Raw genomic sequence first — 9,902 nt, forward strand, 5'->3', positions numbered from 1 at the left:
TTGTTTTTTACTTGGGACAGGTAAGTTGGGGTACCCTACCCGGGGTTCCCAACCCGCGACCGGGGTCCGGATCCGGACCGATCGCCATATCATCCGGACCCGAGATTAATGGTAGAATTTTTTTTTTTTTTTTTTTGACAGGCGAGTCTATTTCATGCCGTAAACATTACTTTTCCCATCCAAGCACTGCACTGCACTGACAAGCATTGGAAGGTACAACCAATCGGTGAGAGTCATACACCCATGTGATTTCTATCTAGCCAATGAAATCGCCACCTTGAATTCAGAGCGAGGTGCACGAGTGAGTCTCTGTACGACGACAAAACTGGCCCGCCATCAATTATATCTGGCCCGCTAGATGACGTTGTTATTTTTAATATATAAATATATATATATATATATAATAATATATAATATATAAAATATCATCTTTTAAGTTTTAAAATTATGTTTAAGGCCGTAAAACCCCTAACCACACACTTTTATACACCTTATTACACGCATTTTTGTACAGTACTCCCTTAATAATCCGGACGCAGAACACACGTGCGGTTCTCACTCAGCCAATCAGGACGCAGAACCCCCCCCCCCCCCCCCCCCCCCCCCCCGCGCAGGGTCATGGACCGCGATGGAATTGTCAGGAAAAATTGGCCCGCGTCCAACTTAGTTGCCGAACCCTGCCTACTAACACTACCACACGCATAGGCATTTTTGTTACCTCACTAGATGATTGGTTGTGCCACCTTTGTACTGTTTTGAGAAGTTCTTTTGTTAGTTAGCCAGTTAGGCATTTTGTTTGTTTGTTTTCTTTAGCTCCAATAAGACCGTCCTAGTCTTGTTATATTTTCATTTTTTTTGGCACAATCACTTTGTCCCCTCCTACCCCACCTGAGTATCTTTTTGTTTGTTATAATAAAACATTTTTCTTTCACTACCACTGAGACTTTGTTTATTTTTATGATTGTTGTGTTGTTGTCGACTGGGTTAGTCCTAGTGGATGTAACAATGACCCTGAAATTTTATTTAAAACTGTACTTGTACTTGAACAAAAAATGTTGGTAATTTCAATGAATTACAAGTTAAAAAAGGCATGGAAATTTTCTTTTTTGTATTGAAAAAATATCTAACCGTGACACTAAAGTACCGAACCGAAACATGAATTGTATGTATCGTTGCACCCCGTGTGTGTGTGTGTGTGTGTGTGTGTGTGTGAGAAAGCAGTTGCAGACGCACATCCATGATGCCCAGAAGGCAAGGTGCACAGATCCATGTCAGGTGGGAAAATGCACTAACATGTAATCAATGACAGTATAAAGAATGGACAAGCCTGAGTGACATAACTCATAGGTTTCTGAAGTGCCGTTTTTAAGCCAAAAATATGTGGCACCTCCACCATGTTGGCTGTATGGCTTCTCCTGCCTCTTGGCTAATCTAAATATCACCAAAGACATGGATCATCAGTGGACCTAAGACAGGCCGAATGATGCCTAGGTGCTCTAATATGCCATCTGTAATGGCACTTATCTGTCAATCAAAGTGGCCACACTGTTAATTCTGCACAATTTTAAGCCTTAACCTTTATGGGGCGAGGAACCATAAATGGACACTTCCATGGGCTTTTAAAATGGTGTCCCACGTCTCTCAATGAAGGAGCAGAATCAAGTGACTTTCTTTGTATCCCTTACCCTAACATTCTTTGCACTGTATCACGTGCATGAGGTATGCAATTAGTGTCATAAGTTCGTAACCGACATATGTCTGATTGTTAATTTGGAAATAAATGTTCCATATTTTGGGATTTTTTTTTTTCCCCAAGTGGCAAGTGACAGAAGTGATGGTAACTTCTTTGATTAATTTGCAGCCTAAAAGTGATTTTTTTTTTTTAAGTAAAAAAAGAAAACATGTCTTCTTATATCCACCAATAATACTCCAGGGTTGAAATTCCAAGTATTCAAGGAGTGCCCCCCATTCATGAGAGACCAAAACTGGAACCAGGTTGATTTCTGCTGTGAAGTTGGGCATTTTACATAGAGGTGGCCACTTGAGGAATTACAGTTTTCAGCACTTCAACACGGGGCTTCATTTCCATGGACATTGCTGCTTGCTTATGATGCATAATTGTTCCAATGGATGATGTGAACAGTGTGTAGGAAATTAGTTATGGCTTCTAAAAGGTTGTGTTGATGATCTTCCTACTTGATAAGCAATAGCTGCTTTGGCACTAATGGTAGGGTTGGAGGGGAGTGTGTGTTCATTGAACATGCCAATTATCTAAACGAATGATGACTTTTTCTTCACCAAGCTTGGGTTGCTTCGAATGGGGGCTTTCCAAAGAGTGCTGGCTGAGCGAGCTGTCGGGTACTCCCAATCATCCTGAGCTGTGGCTATGCCAGCTTTATGGGATGGTGTCATCTGTATGTCAACCAGGTGCATAAAATTCCCCTACACTACGACATTAAATGCAATTGCAGTGACAAGCCGATTTCCAAACGTAATCAGAGCAATCATGCTGCACTCCATTCGCTATCAGGGCACACATCGGACAATGAATTTGCTCATGTCAAGAGAAAGCCTTTTCACTCCATCAATGTGAAAATGATCTGGATGCACAAATGTGTCTGACAAATGTGTTGCCCCATGGCTTCGCTGTACTGATGAGTTCATTCATCCTGCAGAGATCATTAGTGTGGGACAGACGTTCAAGCCGAGGCTGTGCAGTATTGCTGGCTTTGGTAGTTATGGCATTTATTATTATTAGCATTATATTAGAAACAACAACTGTTCTCACTATATATAAATCATTTCCTTTTTGGCTTTAATCTGCAGCAGCGTTGTATGTTGTGGATTCAACAAGATTTGCATAGTGATTTATAGGAGAAGGCAAGTAAGCGGCTAGTTCACACGTTGATGATATATAAGGGGAAGGTGTGCCAGGACCTGGTGTAGCTGGGTTTTTATACATGTGGGTATTTTAGTCTTTAAGTTTGTCGTGACGTTTGACAAACTCCACTTACACGTAGTGAGAAAGTTGCACAGTCTGAATCAGATCAGAATCAATTTTATTCGCTATCAGTTTACACCAACACAGAATTACTGTGGCTGGATGGAGCATACACAGAACACACATAATGGAAAAAAAAGATAAACTAGATAGAAAAATAAAAATAAAATAAGGGGTAAAATATAGAAATATGGAGGGAATTGATATGTACAGTACAGAAGTGCAAATCAGTGTCATAAAGTGTCATGTGCAAAGTTCAGTGCGATTGCGGTGGGGGGCGTTTTTTTTTTTTTTTTGGGGGGTGTTAATGGAAGCGACAGTGTCATTCTGAGTCCTTGGCCCTGTTGAAGAGGACAATTGCAGAGGGGTATAAGCTTTTCCCGTGGCGCAAGGTTTTGGTCGTCTGCCAGAGGGGAGCAGCTGGAGCAGAGAGTGTCCAGGGTGGGAGTTGTCGGCCACAATCTTCCTCACTCGCCTCACGGACCTCAAGGTGTGCAGGTCCTCGAGGGACGGCAGGTTGCAGCCTATGACCTTCTCAGCAGCTCGGATGATACGCTGTAGTCTGCACTTGTCCTTGGCAGTGGCCGCAGCAAACCAGACGGTGATGGAGGAGGTGAGGATGGACTCAATGATGGCAGTGTAGAATTGCTCCATCATTGTCTTTAGCATATTGAATTTTTTCAGCTGCTGCAGGAAGTACATCCTCTGCTGTGCCTTCTTGATGACTGAGCTGATGTTCAGCTCCCACTTGAGGTCCTGGGAGAGGATGGTGCCCAGGAAGCGGAAGGACTCCACCCTGTTGACCTGGGAGTCACACAGGGTGATGGGGGGGAGTGGGGCTGGATCCTTCCTGAAATCAACAACCATCTCCACTGTCTTTAGAGCGTTTAGCTCCAGGTTGTTCTGGCCACACCAGGTCTGTAGTCAGACTCATCCCCACCAGAGATGAGCCCAATAAGGGTGGTGTCGTCTGCAAACTTCAGGAGCTTGACAGATGGGTGACTGGAGGTGCAGCTGTTGGTGTATAGGGAGAAGAGCAGAGGGGAAAGGATGCAGCCTTGAGGAGATCCGGTGCTGATGGACCGGGAGTCAGAGACTTGCGTTCCCATCTTGACGCGCTGCTTCCTGTCCGACAGGAAGTCTGTGATCCACCTGCAGGTGGGGTCAGGCACTTTCAGCTGGGAGAGCTTGTCTTGGAGCAGGGCCGGGATGATGGTGTTGAAGGCAGGGCTGAAGTCCACAAACAAGATCCTGGCGTAGGAGTTTGGGGAGTCCAGATGCTGGAGGATGAAGTGGAGGGCCATGTTAACTGCGTCGTCCACAGACCTGTTGGCTCTGTAGGTGAACTGCAGGGGGTCCAGGAGGGGGTCCGTGATGTCTGACGCTCAAAGGACTTCATTACCACAGATGTCAGAGCGACGGGTCTGTAGTCGTTCAGCCCTGATGGTCTGGGCTTCTTGGGCACGGGGATAATGGTGGAGGATTTGAGTCAGGCTGGCACGTGGCATGTCATCAGAGAGGTGTTGAAGATGGTGGTGAACACCGGAGACAGCTGGTCAGCGCAGTGCTTCAGCGTGGCAGGGGAGACAGCGTCCGGCCTAGCTGCTTTGCGGGGGGTTCTGTCTCTTGAACACTTTGCTGAATGGAGAGAGACAGCATTACGTTGGTGTTGATGGTTGATGTGGTGGGGGGAGGGGAGGGGGACTGCGGTGGCATGAGGGGTGTTACAGAACTTTCCCATTGCTTTTCAAATCTACAATAGAACTTGTTCAGGTCGTCGGCCAGACGGGGGTCGTTGGTGGTGGGGGGGGCTCTGGGCTTGTAGCTGTTGATTTGCCTGAGCCCCCTCCAGACAGACGCAGAGTCGTTAGCAGAGAATTGGTCTTTCAGTTTCTCTGAGTACAGTCGTTTAGCATCCCTCACCGCCCTGCTAAACAACTTTTTCGACTCCTTGAATTTGAATTTGTCCCCACTCCTATACGCTTCCTCCTTCTTAGACCTCAGACTTCGGAGTTTAGTTGTAAACCAGGGTTTGTCGTTGTTATAGCTCACCCTGGTACGTGTTGGTATGCAGGAGTCCTCACAGAAGCTGATGTACGACGTCACAGCCTCTGTGACCTCATCCAGGCCGTTTGTAGCAGTAGCAAACACTTCCCAGTCAGTGCAGTCCAAGTTTGCCCTGAGATCCTCCACAGCCTCACTGGTCCACTGTTTGGATGTCCTCACTGCAGGTTTACAGAGTGTATTTGGGGAGTTCCTGGCTGAGATTTCCTTTGTTGAAGACGATAACTAGGGAATCCGGGTGAGTTCGCTCCACTTTCATGATCTGGTCTGCGAGCGCACGCTGGGCTTCTTTAACCAGGGGGCCGGGCGGCAGGTATACACCGACCAGAATAAAGGACGTGAATTCGCGTGACGAGTAGAAGGGTTTACAGTTTATGAAAAATGATTCCAGGTTGGGGGAACAATGTCTCATAATCACCGACACATCCACACACCAGCCGCGGTTGATATAAAAACAAATACCTCCTCCCTTCTTTTTCCCGGAGAGGGCTGTGTCACGGTCCGCTCTGAGCAGCTGGAAGCCGGCTAAGTCGAGCACAGAGTCCGCGGTCACACAGCTAGGTCTCGGTAAAGCACAACGCCGAGGAAAAAAGGAAGTCTCTGTTTTTCGCCATGGTTAGCTGGAGTTTGTCCATTTTGTTGTACAGTGAGCGCACGTTAGAGAGGAAAAGACTTGGCAGCGCGGGCAGGTTACCTCGTTTTCTGAGGCGGACGAGCGACCCGGCGCGTTTTTCCCCCTCTTGCGCCTTCGGTGACGTTTCAGAGCGTAAACAATACAGAGGGTAGCGTTGATCAGTATGTCGCCGAGTTCTGCCTCTGGGAGCAGAAAAGTGGGGATCAGTCTGGCAGGAGTTGTTCCTTTGATGTTCAGGAGTTCTTCTCTTGTTAGAGAAATCCTTAAATCTTGGCAGAAGACAGAGTTTACGAACAAAACAAAACAAACGAGGGCGCTCGATCCCACCGAGGCGGCCATGTACGGCGCCATTGACGCCATTGACGTGAAGAGATCGATCTAAGAAATACGACTTAAACCAGCTTAGGGCGGTTCCTTTGATGCCAATTTGATGTTCCAGTCTCTGTAAAAGAATTTGATGGTCAATGGTGTCAAATGCAGCACTAAGATCTAACAGGACAAGTACAGAGATGAGTCCTTTGTCTGATGCCATTAGGAGGTCATTTGTAACTTTGACTAATGCGGTCTCTGTGCTATGATGCACTCTAAATCCTGACTGAAAATCCTCAAATAGACTATTGTTATGGAGACCACCAATGATTATGATTTTTTCAGTTCTAGTGTGAATGACGTGTGAGTATCCCCCACATACACACAAACACACAGAAACATTGTATTCATGTTTAGCCTAATAACTATAATATTAATATTTACAATCAACATTAATTGTAAGTTGATGAAACATTTACATAAATTAATATTTACCATATCTTGCCCAAAGTCAGCTGAGATCACCCTAACCCTCGTGCAGGATAAGGGGTAGAAAATTAATTATTTAATAAATTTTTACCATAAACTAATGATAGTAAGTATGACATTTGTTGTGACCGTTTTATTAATTCTCTATTTAGTTTGAATTCAGTTTATTTAATCTTAGTTATTCTTCAGTCCTATTAATATTCACATTTGTATTCATAATGTTGATATTGAATCAATGTTTGTAAATCGATTAAACATGAACATAAATTAATATTTACCATATAGACTACTAATGTGATAGTATCTATTTAATTTGAGAATACCATCATCACACAAACATAATTCACATTTGTATTCATAACGCTGATATTGAAGGTAAATCCATGAAACGTTAACATTGTAAGTCAATTACACTGTTATGCTAAACATGTAACTTCACAAAAATGCACAGAATTATGTTGTGTAACGCATACAGTCCATGGTGTTAATGTACGTGTTTTCATATCTTTTATTTTAGTTTTAGCTTGGCGATTAACTGACTTCCGCTTGAGACTTCCGGTATGGCGGCAGACAGGACAATTAACCAGTCAATTATATGTTACGATAAACATGTAACTGCACAAAATGTACGGGATTGTGTTATGTGTAAACTATACAGTCTGTGGTGTAAATGTGCTTTTTTTGGGGGGTTTTTTTGTTTTATTTTGAAACTACTTCCGCTTTGGACTTCCGGTATGGATTGGATATATTGCGGCGCTCTTGTCGGCCATCTTGCCTGCAGATAAGTACTCTTGCTAAAATCTGCTCATCCACAATATCTGACAACACGATACAGCATAGACATTTCAGAAAATGAATAACCTGTGGTCAAGAAATTGTTATCGAGTTGGTATCAGCCAGCTCCCCCTAAATCTTTTTTTTTACATTTCAGTAACATAAGTTTGTGTCCCTCAAACACAGGCCCACAGATCAAGGCCTGGGCCTCACCTTTGGCCTGGTAAAAAAACGCTCAATGGGTATAATTGTGTCACCCAGAATTCATGTCTGATCATTTTTAGATGACCTTAATGGATGAATAAGTGTTTAGAAAGAATGTCATAAGCATGATCAAAGATGCTATCCTGAGTTCACATGTGTTCCAGCACAAACAAGTTTTCTTTCTGCCCTCTAAATCAGAGTTGAGGGCAGTGGGGCAAGAAATAAACAGATTTGAAAAAGCAATCAACCGCCCCCCCCCCCGCCCCTCCCGCCACCACCACCACCAAAGCTGATTTGCATCTGATCCCCAGATCATGTTTTATTTATCAGTAATCACAACCAATCAGGGAAAAAATTAATCAATGAAGGCGCGAGGCAGGAGCGATATCCGCCATCTGGGGGTCGTGCTGATCCCACCACCCCCTGGCAGAGGCACACACACACACACAGGGCATGTACGCACAGACATACAAGGTCCAACGCAGATAGATTCACACATGTATGCACAAACACACATGGGAAGAGAAATGAAAGAAAGAAATAAATGCAGACATGCAGTGAGAAAAAACACATATTCACACATGCATGGACACACACAGGGTTCAACAACAATGAACCCTCACACACACACACACATAGTCCCCTTTCCTCTTGCTTGTCATAGGCCCATATTTAGGTGACTGATATTTTTCTTCCCCCTACCAATGAGCTCCAAGCAAGTCCATATGGCCCGGATCAAAGGTGTTGCTGGGTGCATGCTTCTGCTTTATTGCCAGCCGCTGCTGTTAATTAGGAAACAAGATCACAGGCAGTATTAAAATCCAATTAAATTGATATGAACAGATTGCCAAGTGATGTTCGCTAATGTATAATTGAGCACCATGCAAATTTCTCTGGCTGCCTTTTGTTTTGCTGTGTCTCTGCCTCTATCTCCCCAGCCCACAATGAGCAGCCAAGCTTGAAACTTTTCCTCTTTCTGTCGTCACCAGCTCAAAGATAAACAAGGTAATGCCCTGAGATGGAGGCTATTGCTTTCATCAGTTAAAGTGATATCCTCCCAATCATTCTCCAGAGGGGCTGTGGAGGGGCTGTGGAGGATGGAAGGGGTGCCAGCAGGGCATGTATCCCAGGATGTTATGCCTCAATCTGGCCTGTCTGGACATGTACATTTGAAAAGTGTGTATGTTATGAACCTGTTGTGACCTAAAATATGTCACACTTGTTTATTCAACAGAATTGATTTTCTAAACTGCAAGCAATATCATCTATATAAAACTATACAGTAGTCCACTGGTTGCCAACCTGGGAGTCAGGATGTTCTGTCACAAGATGAGTCAGAAGTGTCATCGAACTGTCATTGTCACTGGCCATGATGGTGATAACAATAATCCTGTGATGAAGATTCCACTGGCCACAGTTGATGAGGAAGAAGTTCCTATTGGACTCTAATCTGCAGTCTACTTGATTGGCCGCCTCCCCAAGATCCCAAACAGAGTCCAATGAGATGACAGAACCCCAGAGCTGTCCCTTAATGCAGAGCTTGAATGTTTTTCCTGTTTTTTTTTATCCAGTGGCAGCTGATAATAACTCATTCATGATTTTGAGTCAGTGGCTGGAATATTTTGTGATGTTTACCATAAAATCTTGCAGGTGCCAGTATTATTATTAAGTGTACCATGGTAGCTTCTTGATGATCTTGATTTTGCTTATTGCGTATTGATCCATAAGGTAAACCACCTTAAATAAGTTAAGTGAAAACAAAATGACATTTCATTCATATCACAGGCTAGGATGAGTTTCTAATATGCTGTTTTAATTTTACATGTTAAAGGAAGCAAAATCTGTAATCATCTTCAACACTGTGTGTTTGAGGTATAATAATAATTATAATAAGGGTTATTCATGTAACACTGTCTATTTATATCAAATCAAATCAAATCAGATTTTATTTGTACAGCCCAAAGTCACAAAGTACATTTGCCTCGGAGGGCTTTACAATCTGTACAGGGAGTGACACCCTCTGTCCTTAGACCCTCGCAGTATAAATATTGCAGAATCAAATATTCAGCCTCAGGCCTTTAAAAAATAATTCCAATGAAACAAGGTGAACATCATGCTTATGTTGAAGTGGTCATGTACAAAGAATGATGAGGGGTTGCAAGTGGACAAAGCTTTATAAACTAAAAAGCTTATGTTTATTGTTATGATCAGTTTGGGGTTATGGAGACCCCAGGCCCTCTTTGACAGCTCAAAAATATGTTTAATATTTAACTGATTTAACTTAATACTTCATGAATTTCTATTATTGCACTAATCACTTGCGTAATCATACCTTTTTTGACACAGCCTAAACCCTCCCAAAGCCCCAATAACTTCAATTATACCTCTGTGGTTAATGTTCATCACAGCAAGAAGGTTCATGGTTCA

The sequence above is a fragment of the Larimichthys crocea genome, chromosome I (assembly GCF_000972845.2).
Source record: "Larimichthys crocea isolate SSNF chromosome I, L_crocea_2.0, whole genome shotgun sequence".
NCBI classification, from domain to species: domain Eukaryota; kingdom Metazoa; phylum Chordata; class Actinopteri; family Sciaenidae; genus Larimichthys; species Larimichthys crocea.